The sequence below is a fragment of the Scyliorhinus torazame genome, chromosome 2 (genome assembly GCF_047496885.1).
Source record: "Scyliorhinus torazame isolate Kashiwa2021f chromosome 2, sScyTor2.1, whole genome shotgun sequence".
Taxonomy (NCBI): Eukaryota; Metazoa; Chordata; class Chondrichthyes; order Carcharhiniformes; family Scyliorhinidae; genus Scyliorhinus; species Scyliorhinus torazame.
In genome coordinates, this window is record NC_092708.1 from 316,695,164 (window position 1) to 316,711,048 (window position 15,885).

A 15,885-nucleotide genomic window follows, 5' to 3' on the forward strand; every position below is an offset into this window, starting at 1 on the left:
TCCCAAGTATCTGCTGCTCTTGACCTTCTAGATGGTAGTGATTGTGGGTTTGGAAGGTGTTGCCTAAGGAACCTTGGCGAGTTACTGCAGTGCATCTTGTAGATGGTAAACACGGCTGCCACTGTTCGTCAGTGGTGGAGGGATTGAATGTTTGTGGAAGGGGTAACAATCAAGCAAGCTGCTTTGTCCTGGATGGCGTCGAGCTTCTGGAGTGTTGTTGGAGCTGCACTCAACCAGGCAAGTGGAGAGTATTCCATTACACCCCTGGCTTGTGCCTTGTAGTTGGTGGACAGCCTTTGCCGGGGGTGGGTTACCCACTGTAGGATTCCTAGCCTTGTCCTGCTCTGGTATCCAAAGTATTAATTTGACTAGTCCAGCTCAGTTTCTGGTCAATGGTATACCCCCCAGATGTTGATTGTGGGGAATTTAGCAATGGTGATGCCATTGAAAGTCATGGGGCGATGGTTAGATCCTCTCTTATAGAAGATGGTCATTGCCTGGCGCTTGTGTGATGCGAATGAAACCAGCAATATAACTGTAGTAATCTGACAGTTCCAGATGATAACTGACTCAGTCCTGTACTGGAAGTTTATTTACAGGAGTGGGGAACCTGACTCGCAAATATTGCTTAAGGCATTCAGCATAAAGACAAACCTTGAGAGAGCTTTAAAGCTCCGCATTGTACAAAATAATATGGTTGGCACCAATGAATACAGCCCAACAGGCAGTCAGAGAACTTGACAATCACAGACTAAGGCACACAGATACAGACGAGACGCCGACAATGGAAAGATCCATTGACCTCGGGTGGGATTCTCCGGTCGGGCGAACACGGCTGGAAAATCGCGCCCTAGGTTTGCAGATGTACACCCATGGTGAATTTTAATACATGCAGAACTTGACACTGGATAAGAAGTGACGAAATACACCAAAGGTCCTGCAGTTAAGAGATAGGCAAGAGCTTGTAAGTACAACAAATCCTCACTTTAAGTCACCCTGCTTAACAATGTTTCATTTTAAAGTTGTTTATTCTTTAGGGCCCATTTCTCTGATTTCCATTTTTTTTTAACCATCATTGATAGATCAAACAAACAGTGCTTTCAGGAGGTTTGGCTGAAACCTCAAGAGATGGCTTAGAAGTTTCCGAGATCATGCCTCACTGACCCACTCCCACCCTGTCGTTTCTGTCCTGCTCGCAGCCTCACTCCCGTTCTGCTTACTGTCTCGTTCGAAATGGCAAAAAGTACTGTTGCTTCGCTGTTTCCACATCCAGGTAACATATCCTGGGGAAAGGTTCGCTTGGGACTGGTGAGGGAGATTGCTGGAGATCGAGTGTGGGGGAGGTATGGGGCAGAAAATGGCTGGGGATCGGTGGCGAGAATGGTTGGGGGTGGGGATATCTGGGGATCAGGCGGAGTAAATGCAGGGGATCTGGGTGTGGGGGGGGGGAGAGAATGGCTTGGTATCAGGGAGAGAATGGCTGGGGATCAAGGGGAGACTTGCTGGGGATCAGGGAGAGACTTACTGGGGATCAGAGAGGAAGTGAATTGCTGGACATTGGAGGAGGAATGAATCATTGACGGTCATAGGGGGAGAGAATCGCGAGGAAATTGGGCAAAGACTTGCTGGGGATTGGGGAGAGACTCACTGAGGATCGGGACAAAATCTGCTGTGAAACCTAACTCCAGGTTATATGTTTAATTATTATTTTTTAAAATAAATTTAGAGTACCCAATTCATTTTTTCCAATTAAGGGGCAATTTAGTGTGGCCAATCCACCTAGCTTGCACAATTTTGGGTTGTGGGGGTGAAATGCACGCAAACACGGGGAGAATGTGCAAACTCCACACGGACAGTGACCCAGAGCCGGGATCGAACCTGGGACCTCGGCGCCGTGGGGCTGCAGTGCTAACCCACTGCGCCACCATGCTGCCCAATGTTTAATTATTATGGGAAAATCTGATTCACAGCATTGTTTTGCTCAAGTTACACTTTTAAAGAAAATAACTACGATGTTAGGTGAGGAATTACTATAGTGGCTGACTGTATGCTAATTAATGATATAAGTGGACAGAGGATGAAATTATGTTGCACACCCCAGGTGACTACGCAGACACAGAACGAAAAAATGTTTTGAGGAGACTGTTGGACAAAATATGCAGCTACAGGAGCTGGTGGTACAAAACTACATCGTGGATGAGACAGTGCTTGTGGCAGAAAGGTTGAGGAAGACAATAAGAGACAGTAAGCTGCAGTTACATAGGAAATCAAGCATAATTTAATACGCAGCAGGAACTTGCATTTATTTATGGTTAGGGAGAAAGGAGTTGAATTTATTTGTTACTCATGGTTAAAGCCATCAGTGCTGAGCAATGAAGCATTTTGTCCACTTTTGTCATATGGCATGAGCCAAATGCACAGCAGAACAGATTTTAGTCTGTCCTAACAACATGCTTTAACCCCAGCACCAGAACAACATCCACTGCCAGTGGGAATTTTTTACTCCCAATTGCAAGCATCCTTAGGGCCAGACATGTGAGATTGCCAATCAAGGTTTAGTGCCAAATTATGGGTAGTTTTATGATGTGGGCCCATGGCCACTTAGCACTAGCTTGAGTGCAGAAACCAACTTCACATATAACGCCTAAAGCCAACATTGTAAAGACACATAGTCAGTCTTACTGGTTTGTTTGCTATTACACAGCAGAGTATTCACATAAAGAAGAAAGCTAGTCTTGCTGGGAATAGCTTTTCTTCCACAAGCAGACAAAAAAATCCTTAAAAATAATGCTATGCTCTGTAAAGATAATGTAACTTTATTTGTATCTTTATTTTTAGTAACTACACAGTCAGCTATCCGTGCTTCTTATGGACATAGCAATCCACCTCCACGCCCAAAGCCAAGAGGCACAATTTTCCACCTCTGCAAACTCTAACTGATAGGCTGCCAAAAATATGGTAAGTTCAAACAAGTTGTAACCCCAACTCAGCAAATGTTTAGCAAAGATGTGGCCAAGCAATACCCCTGCTTCTGGCCTCCATCACTGATTAATGGTATTTGAAAAACAACCAAAGCTCTATGTTACAATTTCACAACATTCACAAGGAAGAATAAATAGGCAGAGAAGGACATGACTGAAAATTCTGTAATAATATGGGGAATGGAAACTCTCACGCCCTCGTATCATAACTGAAAAGGAGATAAACTGCTGGAGAGTAGGGTGGCACAGTGCGGCAGCGGTTAGCATTGCTGCCTCACGGCACCGAGGACCCGGGTTCGATTCGGCCCAGGGTCACTGTCCGTGTCGAGTTTGCATATTCTTCCCGTGGCTGCATGGGTCTCACCCCCAAAACCCAAAAGATGTGCAGGAAAGATGGATTGGCCACACTAAATTGCCCCTTAATTAGAGAAAAAAAGAATTGGGTACTCTAAATTTATAACAAAAAAACTGCTGGAGAGTTTATAACCAGGTCTTAAAAATACATGTATGATTATTGTTATGACCAGGCAAGAAGGGGTGATCTCAACCTCCTTGGTTAGTCACAACAACGGTGTACGTTTCTTTTCACGAGGATATGCCTTTTCCAAATCAGAATGTATTTAAACTGAGCAACAAGGAACCAATCAAACAAGGCTTTCTTGAGTCAAAGAAAGAACACATTTATTAACTGCTAAACCCAAGAAAAATAACACACAGGTATCAGAAATAAGGGGAGTTGGAGTCCAATAAAAACGATAAAAGAATATTTGATTAAGTGTCCATTGATTGTCCTGGAGGCGTAGATTTTAAATGCTGTGGCAAATTTAGGTTAGCTGGTTTCTTGCATGCGGTCAGATATAGAAGATGTTGCAATTATTACGAGCTCTCGGTTCTGGTAGAGTTGACTTTTCAACCAGTAACACACTTATTCCAAAACAGAGGGTAGAGCAGCCTTCAGCCGGTTTCCTCTGCTGAAGACTTTCTTGACACCACCTGTGTTACTTGCAATCTCTCTCAAGTCGCTGGCCAACCTTTCCTTGAAATACATAACCCAATGTGTATTTCCAAGAGATTTGAGTATGTCTGTATGTGGCAGCCACTTTTTCAATATCCTGTACTTTGCATTTTTAATGTTGCTTCCTTAAACAGCAATGAATTTCGATGCATGTCTAGATTATAGCAAATGTGTCTCTCTTCACAGTCCCCTGCGGGTGATTTTTTTTGTTTCTCATTTTCACCTTGGAATGTGGCCTTGCATTTTTAAGCAGTTAGCTGTATCTCAGTTCAAATTGCAAAATTTCCATGAGTTGAAAGTTGAAAAATCATATTTTCAGAAATCATGGCAACATACAGGTACACAAAGTACATCAACCACTGTCGCTGAAAAAATTAATTGCTGCAGGAAATATGCAGCAAGATATACATAAAATAATCTAGAAAAAATATTGCCATTTGGAAAGTTATGGACTAAGCTACAATGAAAGGTATCCTGACTTGTCAAAGGCAAATCTCTAATATAAGTACACAGACCTGAAATATTCACACTGTTTCTCTCCCTATAGATGCTACCAGGCCTGCAGAGCACTTCCAGCATTTTTTGTTTTCAAATTTGAAGCATCCACAGTATTTTGCTTTTGTTAAAGGCAAGTTGCATTTAATTAACTTGATTGAGTACTTTGATGAAGTAAGAGAGAGGGTTGATGATGGTAGTGAAGTTAATATAGTGTATATGGACTTTCTTAAGGATTTTGACAAAGTTCCGCACTATAAATTGTCATGAGAATGTCGCTTTAAGAAATATTTGGTTGCTCATATTACTGCAGTGATGTCAGAGTGTGGGTGGAGCTGGGCTGTCTGTCAGCTTTTTACTTTCATTTTCGGCTGTTTGCTGCAGGATGTGTTTCAGTTTCGTTTTCAGTGTTGGAGCTGAAGCCAGACCAAGCAGGTGTACTGCTGTTCTCTCTGCCATCAAAAGACTATCTCTTGATCACTTGGTGAATTCAGAATTATAAATGTTCTCAGTTGTGAATGTAAACCTAAGATGCTTCTGTTCAAAGGTGTTTCTTTTGTAAGTCTTATGGATGTTAAAAGGACAGCGTAAGCATTACTTAGTGTTGTATTCTTTGGGGGTTGTATTTGAATTAATGGTTGCTAAGATGTTCACTGTATGCTTTAAAAAGGTTAACTTGAGTTCATAGAATAAACATTGTTTTGCTTTTAAAACATACTTTTCCATTTCTGCTGTACCACACCTGGAGATTGGACCGTGTGAAAAGTTGTGGGTCAGGTGAACTCCATGATATACTTTGGGGTCCTCTAAACCCTGGCCCATAACAAATTGGGGGCTCGGCCTGGATAAAAGTCTATCTATTGGATTGGCTTAGTGAACTTAAAGACAGTGAGGGGTGAGCATATTGTGGTTGCTTTTAAGGTGTGCTGTTTTAGTTTAAGTAGGGAGTGTCTTGTGGACAATGGGTCTTTCAGAGGCTCAGAGGTTTTTGGGGGTGGAGACGGTCACAGGCAGTACCTTACGGACAGAGACTAAAAGCAGACTGTTGGATTTGGCAAAAACTTGCAGTTAACAGTACCTGACAAAATGCAAAAAGATGAGGTAATTATGGCGGTGGCGAAGCATTTAAAGTTGCCTGAGATACAGGTTGACTCATTGGAAATGGCAAAAATTCAGTTACAACTTAAACAAATGGAACATGAGAAAGAATTAAAGCAGCTTGAACACAAAAGAGATAGAGAGGAAAAAGAAAGAGATGGGGAGATACAGATCAGGGAAAAAGATAAAGACAGAGAGTTTGAACTTCAGAAAATGGCCATGAAACATGACAGTCAGTTAAAATTGGCAGGCTTAAAGGGAAACGTACAGTTGGATGATAGTGATGAGGATAGTGAGAAAGAGCGTCATAGTCGAAGGCTTGGTGGGGATCTATTTAAATATGTCCAAGCATTGCCAAGGTTCAACAAGAAGGGAGTGGAAGCCTTTTTCCTCTCATTTGAGAAGGTAGCTAAACAAATGAAATGGCCACAGGACATGTGGGTATTACTGATTCAAACAAGGCTGATAGGTAGAGCTAGTGAAGTATTTGCATCACTACCGGAGGAAGTATCTGAGACGTATGAGGAGGTGAAAAAATCCATCTTAGGCGCTTATGAACGAGTGCCTGAAGCCTACAGACAAAGGTTTAGAAATTTAAGGAAAGAATTTGGTCAAACATACATGGAGTTTGAAAGGATCAAACAAAGTAATTTTGATAGGTGGATAAGGGCTTTGAAAATAGACCAAACGTATGAAGCTCTCGGAGAAATTATACTTTTGGAGGAGTTTAAAAATTCAATTCCTGATAGTCAGAATTCATGTGGAAGAGCAGAGGGTTAAAACTGCGAGATTTGCAGCAGAAATGGCAGATGATTATGAATTAGTTCATAAATCAAAGCTTGGTTTCCGACATCAGTTTCAGCCTGTGTGGGATAGAAACTGGGGACATGAGAAATACTCAAGTGGTAAAGGTAAAGGTGATCTGATGGGAGATAATAAGGAGAGTGTACCTCAGATTAAAAAAGAAATCCAGGAGGGTGGAAAAGAAATGAAAAGTTTCAAATGTTTTCACTGTAATAAACTAGGCCATGTAAAGTCACAGTGTTGGTGGTTGAATAAAAGCACTGGGAAGGCTGATGTGGTAAAACAGAATAAGACAGTAGGGTTTGTTAATGTGGTAAAGGAAAGCCCAAGTGAAGCGAAGGAGGTGCAAAAGATTGTGCAGCCTGATCAAGAGGTGATTGATAAGAAGGTGCCAGATCTCTTCAAAGAATTTACTTGTGTGGGTAAAGTTTACTCATGTGTATCAGGAAGAGCAGGTAAAGAAGTCACAATTTTAAGAGATACGGGAGCTAGTCAATCTTCAATGGTAAGAGATGAGGAGTTATGTAGTTTGGGAAGAATGTTGCCAGAAAAGGTGGTAATATGTGGAATTCAGGGTGAGAGGAGTAGTGTTCCATTATATAAGGTATGGTTGGAAAGTCCAGTGAAGAGTGGTGAAGTGATAGTAGGAGGAAGAGAAACTATCTTGTCCAGGAATACAGTTTATCTTGGGTAATGATATAGCTGGATCGCAGGTGGGAGTGATGCCTACTGTGGTTGATAAGCCAGTGGAAAATCAGTCAACTGAAGTGTTGAAGGACAAATATCTTGGGATTTTTCCGGATTATGTAGTAACAAGGTCACAAAGTCACAGGTTAAGACAAGAGGAGATATCAAAGAGTGACGATGAAGTTGAAGTGCATTTATCAGAAATGATTTTTGATCAGATGGTTGAAAAAGATCAAGAACAGGTGGAGGGTGAGGCGGATATTTTTAGTTCAGGAAAATTGGCGGAGTTACAACAGAAAGATATAGAAATAAAACGAATGTATCAGAAAGCATACACGGAAGAGGAATCTGAGTGTATACCAGAGTGTTATTACCGTAAAAGTGATGTTTTGATGAGAAAATGGAGACCTTTACAAATGCAGGCGGATGAAAAGTGGGCATAAGTTCATCAAGTAGTATTGCCGGTTGGGTATAGAAAGGAGGTGTTGTGAGTTGCACATGAGGTACCAGTGGGAGGTCATTTGGGGATAAGGATAACTCAAGCTAAAATCCAGAAACATTTTTATTGGCCTGGACTACATAAAGATGTAGTTAAATTTTGTCGATCATGTCACACACGTCAAGTGATAGAGAAACCTCAAGCAATGATAAAACCAGCGCCCTTAATACACATCCCAGCATTTGAGGAACCTTTTTCAAGGGTCCTAATTGATTGCGTACGGCCGCTTCCGAAAACGAAAAGTGGGAATCAATATCTTTTGACGATAATGGATGTGTCTACTAGGTTTCCAGAGGCCATTCCAGTACGTAATATTACAGCTAAAAAGATTGTGGAGGAGTTACTTTAATTCTTTACTAGATATGACTACCCACAGAAATACAATCGGCTCAAGGATCATATTTTACCTCAAGGTTATTCAAAGAAGTTATGGATAGCTTAAGAATAAAACAATTTATATCAACTGCGTACCATCAAGAATCGCAGGGAGCGTTAGAAAGGTGGCATCAGACATTAAAGACAACGTTGAGGGCTTATTGTCAAGATTATCCAGAGGATTGGGATAAAGGAATTCCATTCGTACTGTTTGCAATTAGGGATGCACCTAATGAGTCAACCAAATTCAGTCCTTTTGAACTAATTTTTGATCATGAGGTAAGAGGACCACTTAAATTGATTAAGGAAAAATTGGTGAGTGAGAAATCGGAAATTACATTATTGGATTAAGTGTCAAATTTTAGGGAACGATTAAATAGAGCAGGTGAATTGGCTAGACAACATTTAAAACAAAGAACAAAGAAAAGTACAGCACAGGAACAGGCCCTTTGGCCCTCCAATCCCGTGCCGACCATGCTGCTCAACTAAACTACAATCTTCTACACTTCCTGGGTCCGTATCCCTCTGTTCCCATCCTATTCATGTATTTGTCAAGATGCCCCTAAAATGTCACTATCGTCCCTGCTTCCAACACCTCCTCCGGTAGCAAGTTCCAGGCACCCACTACCCTCTGTGTAAAAAAACTTGCATCGTACATCTACTCTAAACCTTGCCCCTCGCACCTTAAACCTATGCCCCTTGTAATTGACCCCTCCAGCCTGAGGAAAAGCCTCTGACTATCCACTCTGTCTATGCCCCTCATAATTTTGTAGACCTCTATCAGGTCGCCCCTCAACCTCCGTTGTTCCAGTGAAAACAAACCAAGTTTATTCAACCGCAACCCATAGCTAATGCCCTCCATACCAGGCAACATTCTGGTCAATATCTTCTGCACCCTCTCTAAAGCCTCCACATCCTTCTGGTAGTGTGGCAAACAGAATTGAACGCAATACTCCAAGTGTGGCCAACTCAGGTTCTATACAGCTGCAACATGACTTGCCAATTCTTATACTCATTGCGCCAGCCAATGAAGGCAAGCATGCCGTATGCCTTCTTGACTACCTTCTCCACCTGTGTTGCCCCTTTCAGTGACCTGTGGACCTGTACACCTAGATCTCTTTGACTTTCAATACTTTTGAGGGTTCTACCATTCACTGTATATTCCCGACCTGCATTAGACCTTCCAAAATGCATTACCTCACATTTGTCCGGATTAAACTCCATCTGCATTCTCTCCGCCCAAGTCTCCAAACAATCTAAATCCTGCTGTATCCTCATCGCTATCCGCAATTCCACAAACCTTTGTGTCGTCGGCAAACTTACTAATCAGACCAGTTACATTTTCCTCCAAATCATTTATATATACTACAAACAGCAAAGGTCCCAGCACTGATCCTTGCGGAACACCACTAGTCACAGCCCTCCAATTAGAAAAGCATCCTTCCATTGCTACTCTCTGCCTTCTATGACCTAGCCAGTTCTGTATCCACCTTGCCAGCTCACCCCTGATCCCATGTGACTTCACCTTTTGTACTAGTCTACCATGAGGGACCTTGTCAAAGGCCTTACTGAAGTCCATATAGACAACATCCACTGCCCTACCTGCATCAATCATCTTTGTGACCTCTTCGAAAAACTTTATCAAGTTAGTGAGACACGACCACCCTTCATAAAACCATGCTGCCTCTCACTAATACGTCCATTTGCTTCCAAATGGGAGTAGATCCTGTCTCGAAGAATTCTCTCCAGTAATTTCCCTATCACTGACGTAAGGCTCACCGGCCTGTAGTTCCCTGGATTATCCTTGCTCCCCTTCTTAAACAGAGGAACAACATTGGCTATTCTCCAGTCCTCCGGGACATCACCTGAAGACAGTGAGGATCCAAAGATTTCTGTCAAGGCCTCAGCAATTTCCTCTCTAGCCTCCTTCAGTATTCTGGGGTAGGTCCCATCAGGCCCTGGGGACTTATCTACCGTAATATTTTTCAAGATGCCCAACACCTCGTCTTTTTGGATCTCAATGTGACCCAGGCGATCTACACACCCTTCTCCAGACTCAACATCTACCAATTCCTTCTCTTTGGTGAATACTGATGCAAAGTATTCATTTAGTACCTCGCCCATTTCCTCTGGCTCCACACATAGATTCCCTTGGCTATCCTTCAGTGGGCCAACCCTTTCCCTGGCTACCCTCTTGCTTTTTATGTACGTGTAAAAAGCCTTGGGATTTTCCTTAACCCTATTTGCCAATGACTTTTCATGACCCCTTCTAGCCCTCCTGACTCCTTGCTTAAGTTCCTTCCTACTTTCCTTATATGCCACACAGGCTTCGTCTGTTCCCAGCCTTTTAGCCCTGACAAATGCCTCCTTTTTCTTTTTGACGAGGCCTACAATATCTCTCGTTATCCAAGGTTCACAAAAATTGCCGTATTTATCCTTCTTCCTCACAGGAACATGCCGGACCTGAATTTCTTTCAACTGACACTTGAAAGCCTCCTACATGTCAGATGTTGATTTACCCTCAAACATCCGCCCCCAATCTAGGTTCTTCAGTTCCTGCCTAATATTGTTATAATTAGCCTTCCCCCAATTTAGCACATTCACCCGAGGACCACTCTTATCCTTGTCCACCAGCACTTTAAAACTTACTGAATTGTGGTCACTGTTCCCGAAATGCTCCCCTACTGAAACTTCTACCACCTGGCCGGGCTCATTCCCCAATACCAGGTCCAGTACAGCCCCTTCCCTAGTTGGACTGTCTACATATTGTTTTAAGAAGCCCTCCTGGATGCTCCTTCCAAACTCTGCCCCGCCTAAGCCCCTAGCACTAAGTGAGTCCCAATCAATAATAGGGCAGCACGGTAGCCTTGTGGATAGCACAATTGCTTCACAGCTCCAGGGTCCCAGGTTCGATTCCGGTTTGGGTCACTGTCTGTGCGGAGTCTGCACATCCTCCCCGTGTGTGCGTGGGTTTCCTCCGGGTTCTCCGGTTTCCTCCCACAGTCCAAAGATGTGCAGGTTAGGTGGATTGGCCATGATAAATCGCCCTTAGTGTCCAAAATTGCCCTTAGTGTTGGGTGGGGTTACTGGGTTATGGGGATAGGGTGGCGGTGTTGACCTTGGGTAGGGTGCTCTTTCCAAGGGTCGGTGCAGACTCGATGGGCCGAATGGCCTCCTTCTGCACTGTAAATTCTATGATAATCTAATATTGGGGAAGTTGAAGTCTCCCATCTCAACAACCCTGTTGTTTTTACTCTTTTCCAAAATCTGTCTACCTATCTGCTCCTCTATCTCCCGCTGGCTGTTGGGAGGCCTGTAGTAAACCCCCAACATTGTGACTGCACCCTTCTTATTCCTGATCTCTACCCATATAGCCTCACTGCCCTCTGAGGTGTCCTCCCGTAGTACAGCTGTAATATTCTCCCTAACCAGTAGCGCAACTCCGTCACCCCTTTTACATCCCCCTCTATCCCGCCTGAAACATCTAAATCCTGGAACGTTTAGCTGCCAATCCTGCCCTTCCCTCAACCAGGTCTCTGTAATGGCAACAACATCATAGTTCCAAGTACTAATCCAAGCTCTAAGTTCATCTGCCTTACCCGTAATACTTCTTGCAATAAAACATATGCACTTCAGGCCACCAGACCCGCTGAGTTCAGCAACTTCACCCTGTCTGCTCAGCCTCAGAGCCATACTGGCCGTATTCACTAGTTCTCCTTCAATGCTCTCACCTTCTGACCTATTGCTCCCGTGCCCACCCCCCTGCCATACTAGTTTAAACCCTCCCGTGTGACACTAGCAAACCAGGGCCAGGATATTTATGCCTCTCCAGTTTAGATGCAACCCGTCTTTCTTATATAGGTCACACCTGCCCTGGAAGAGCTCCCAGTGGTCCAGATAACGGAAACCCTCCCTCCTACACCAGCTGTTTAGCCACGTGTTTCGCTGCTCTATCTTCCTATTTCTAGCCTCACTGGCACAGGGAGTATTCCCGAGATTACAATCCTAGAGCTCCTGTCTTTTAACTTTCTGCCGAGCTCCCTGAACTCCTGCTGCAGGACCTCATGCCCTTCCTGCCTATGTCGTTAGTACCAATATGTACAACGACCTCTGCCTGTTTGCCCTCCCCTTCAGGATGCCCTCTACCCTTTCGGAGACATCCTGGACCCTGGCACCAGGGAGGCAACATATCATTCTGGAGTCTCTTTCACGTCCACAGAAGTGCCTATCAGTGCCCCTGACTATAGAGTCCCCTATGACTATTGCTCTTCTGCGCTTTGACCCTCCCTTCTGAACATCAGAGCCAGCCATGGTGCCACTGCTCTGGCTGCTGCTGTTTTCCCCTGATAGGCTATCCCCCCCGACAGTATCCAAAGGGGTATACCTGTTCGAGAGGGGGACAACCACAGGGGATTCCTGCACTGACTGCCTGCCCTTTCTGGTGGTTACCCATTTCTCTGCCTGCACCTTGGGTGTGACCACATTTATATAACTGCTATCTATGACGGTTTCCGCCACCTGCATGCTCCTAAGTGCATCCAACTGCCGCTCCAACCGAACCATGCGGTCTGTGAGGAGCTCCAGTTGGGTGCACTTTCTGCAGATGAAGCCATTCGGGACACTGGAAGCCTCCCGGTCCTGCCACATCTCACAGTCGGAGCACTGCACCCCTCTAATTGACATTGCGTCAATTAATTAATAAATTACATTTAAAAGTTTTTTTAAAAAGTTACTGTTAACTATATGTTTCCTAACACTAGATTTCTACTATAAATGTGAAAGCTAAATACAGTACTATCCGATCTCTGGCTTAGATACCCCTCTAAATTATAATTAAGTAATTATGTTTAATTAGTTTACCAATGCTTAATTTTTTTAATTTAGTGTAGATTCTCAACCAGCCAATCAGGTCACAGCTTTTCTGTGATGTCACTTCAGTCCCGTCCCCCCCCACACACACACAATTTGAAAAGGTAATAAAAGTAAAAATGAGTAAAAATCACTTACTTACCTTCTGAGGGTCTCAGATGCTCAAAGTTGCACAAAATGTGAAGAAACGGGTAGCGGACAAGAAATCCAAAGTTCATAGTTTTGCCATTGGAGATAAAGTTTTAGTATTGTTACCAGTGGTAGGTGAACCTTTAAAAGCTAGGTTTTGTGGACCGTATCAGATTGAAAGGAAATTAAGTGAGGTGAATTATGTGGTAAAAATGCCGGATAGAAGGAAAACTCACCGAGTGTGTCATGTGACTATGCTTAAAAGGTACTTTGAAAGGGAAGGAGAGAAAAAGGAGGTTTTAATGATTCTAACTCAAAGTGACGAACCAAATCCAGATGACTGTGAATTTGACATATCTCAAATTAAATTGGAAAATGAGGATGTTCTTAAAAATTGGGATAAATTGTTGAGTTACCTTCCAGAGGAAAAACAAACTGACCTGAAAGAGATATCGATATCACATGGGCAAGTTTGTGGAGATAATTGGGAAGTACTAAAATAGCTATACATGATGTTGATGTAAGAACTACTGTTCCAATCAAACAACATCCATACAGACTTGACCCTTTAAAATTGGCACAGGTTAACAAAGAGATTGAGAGTATGCTTAAAAATGGCATAATTGAAGTGGGTTGCAGCCAATGGAGCTCACCCATAGTGATGGTACCAAAACCAGATGGTACCCAACGGTTGTGTGTGGACTACAGAAAGGTTAATGCAGTTACAAGAACGGACTCTTATCCTATCCCACATTTGGAGGATTGTATTGAGAAAGTGGGACAATCAGCTTTTATTTCCAAATTGGATTTACTTAAAGGTTACTGGCAGGTACCTTTATTCGAAAAGGCGAGGGAGATTTCAGCTTTTGTGACTCCAGATGGTATATACCAATTCAAAGTTATGCCATTTGGCATGAAAAACACCCCAGCCACATTTCAACGGTTAACTAACAAAGTTGTTTTAGGATTACCCAAGTGTGCGGTATACATCGACCATCTGGTAGTTTTCAGCCAGACATGGTAAGAACATTTAAAACATCTGATGGAGTTATTCGATCGACTTCAGGTGGCGGGTTTGGTGATAAACCTAGCCAAAAGTGAATTTGAAAAAGCCCAAGTCACTTTCCTTGGCCATACAATCGGACAGGGTCGAATGGTCACACGGGATGTGAAACCAACAGTTGTTGAGGAGATTCCAATACCCCCAAGACGAAGGGAAATAATGCGACTTCTTGGCATGAGTGGGTTTGATCAAACATTTGTGCAAAAGTTTTGCAGCGTGATTGCTCCACTGATGGACTTGCTGAAGAAACCTCAAAACTTTCAATGGACAGCGGACTTTCAACGGGCATTTGACTGCCTGAAAGCTGTGATAACCAATGCTCCTGTGTTGGAGAATTGCAAGGGACTCTGTGATCATATCTGACTTTAAAGAGACATGCCGAGGCATTGAGGAATGGATGGATCGTGCAGAGACCTTCTTGTTCAAAGAGACTGTCAATGTGGAAGGATTTCAGTTGGAGGAACAAACAAAAAAATGGACTATATTATTATACCTGTTTGCGTGTGTTGTTTTTTGAAACGTAAAAGTATATTTACTGTGTGCATTTCTTAAAGGATAGTGAAAAGGTGAAAAATGAAACCATCTTGAAGTTGATGGTTTTTTTTCTTGGGGGGAGGTGTCATGAGAATGTCGCTTTAAGAAATGTTTGGCTGCTCATATGACAGCAGTGATATCAGAGTGTGGGTGGAGCTGGGTTGTCTGTCAGCTTTTTACTTTTGCTTTCGGCTGTTTGTTGCAGGATGTGTTTTAGTTTCGTTTTCAGTGTTGGAGCTGAAGCCAGACCAAGCAGGTGTACTTCTGTTCTCTCTGCCATCAAAAGACTATCTCTTGATCATTTGGTGAATTCAGAATTATAAATGTTCTCAGTTGTGAATGTAAACCTAATGTGCTTCAGTACACAGGTGTTTCTTTTGTAAGTCTTATGGATGTTAAAAGGACAGCGTAAGCATTACTTAGTGTTGTATTCTTTGGGGGTTGTATTTGAATTAATGGTTGCTAAGATGTTCACTGTATGTTTTAAAAGGTTAACTTGAGTTTATAGAATAAACATTGTTTTGCTTTCAAAATATACTTTTCCATTTCTGCTGTACCACACCTGAAGAGTGGGCCATGTGCTCCCCATACCACAATCTTTTAAAAGTTGTGGGTCAGGTGAACTCCATGATACACTTTGGGGTTCTCTAAACCCTGGCCCGTAACAAGACTTGAACACAAAATGAAAACCCATGTGATTCAAGGAATTGAAAGCAGAGAGTAGTGATGAATGATTGTTTTTCAGACTAGAAGGAAATACACAGTGGTATTTTCCAGGGTCAGTATTAGGATCACTTGCTATTTTGGACATATGAATGACCTGGACTGGGTACACAGAGCATAATTTAAAAAATTTGCAGATGACACAAAACTCATAACTGTAAGTAAACAATTAGGATGATAGTAGCAGACTTCAGAACAATACAGACAGATGAATTGGCATGTACATAGCTGATAAAATTGAATGCAAAGTGACACAGTTTGCCAGAAAAAGAGGAAGAATATAAGCTAAATTTTAAGTGGGCTGCAGAACAGAGACACCTGGGGTGTATGTACACAAGTCTTTGTTGGTTGCAGGTCAGATTGAGAAGACCATGAACAAAGCACATAGGACTACTGGTTTTATTACTAGAGGTACAGAATATCATATAAGAAAGTTATGATGAACATTGGTTTGCCTCAACTAGAGTATTGTGTTCATTTCTGGGCATCACACTTCAGGAAGGTTGCTAAGGCCTTGGAGTAGGTGCAGAAGAGGTTTACCATTATGGTACCAGGATGGAAAGACGGGAAAAAATTGCAAGAACTTTTCTTCTTAGAACAAAGAGAAATGATA

The 15,885-nt window shown here is 42.7% G+C and overlaps 1 protein-coding gene and 1 long non-coding RNA gene across 5 annotated transcripts in view; one reads left to right on the forward strand and one right to left on the reverse strand.

Annotated features, from left to right (window-relative positions):
* Positions 1-15,885, reverse strand: part of kiaa0586 (KIAA0586 ortholog) — a 934,633-nt gene that overhangs the window by 721,623 nt on the left and 197,125 nt on the right. The window lies entirely within an intron of this gene.
* The window catches only part of LOC140399788 (uncharacterized), a 102,233-nt gene that overhangs the window by 5,589 nt on the left and 80,759 nt on the right, over positions 1-15,885 (forward strand). Inside the window, exons 2-3 of one of the 2 annotated variants that reach the window (XR_011937879.1) lie at positions 2,839-2,958; positions 4,544-5,502. This is a non-coding gene — a long non-coding RNA (uncharacterized lncRNA). Of the gene's footprint in view, positions 1-2,838; positions 2,959-4,543; positions 5,503-15,885 lie in introns of those variants that run through there. The other variant, XR_011937884.1, reaches the window with a different exon arrangement.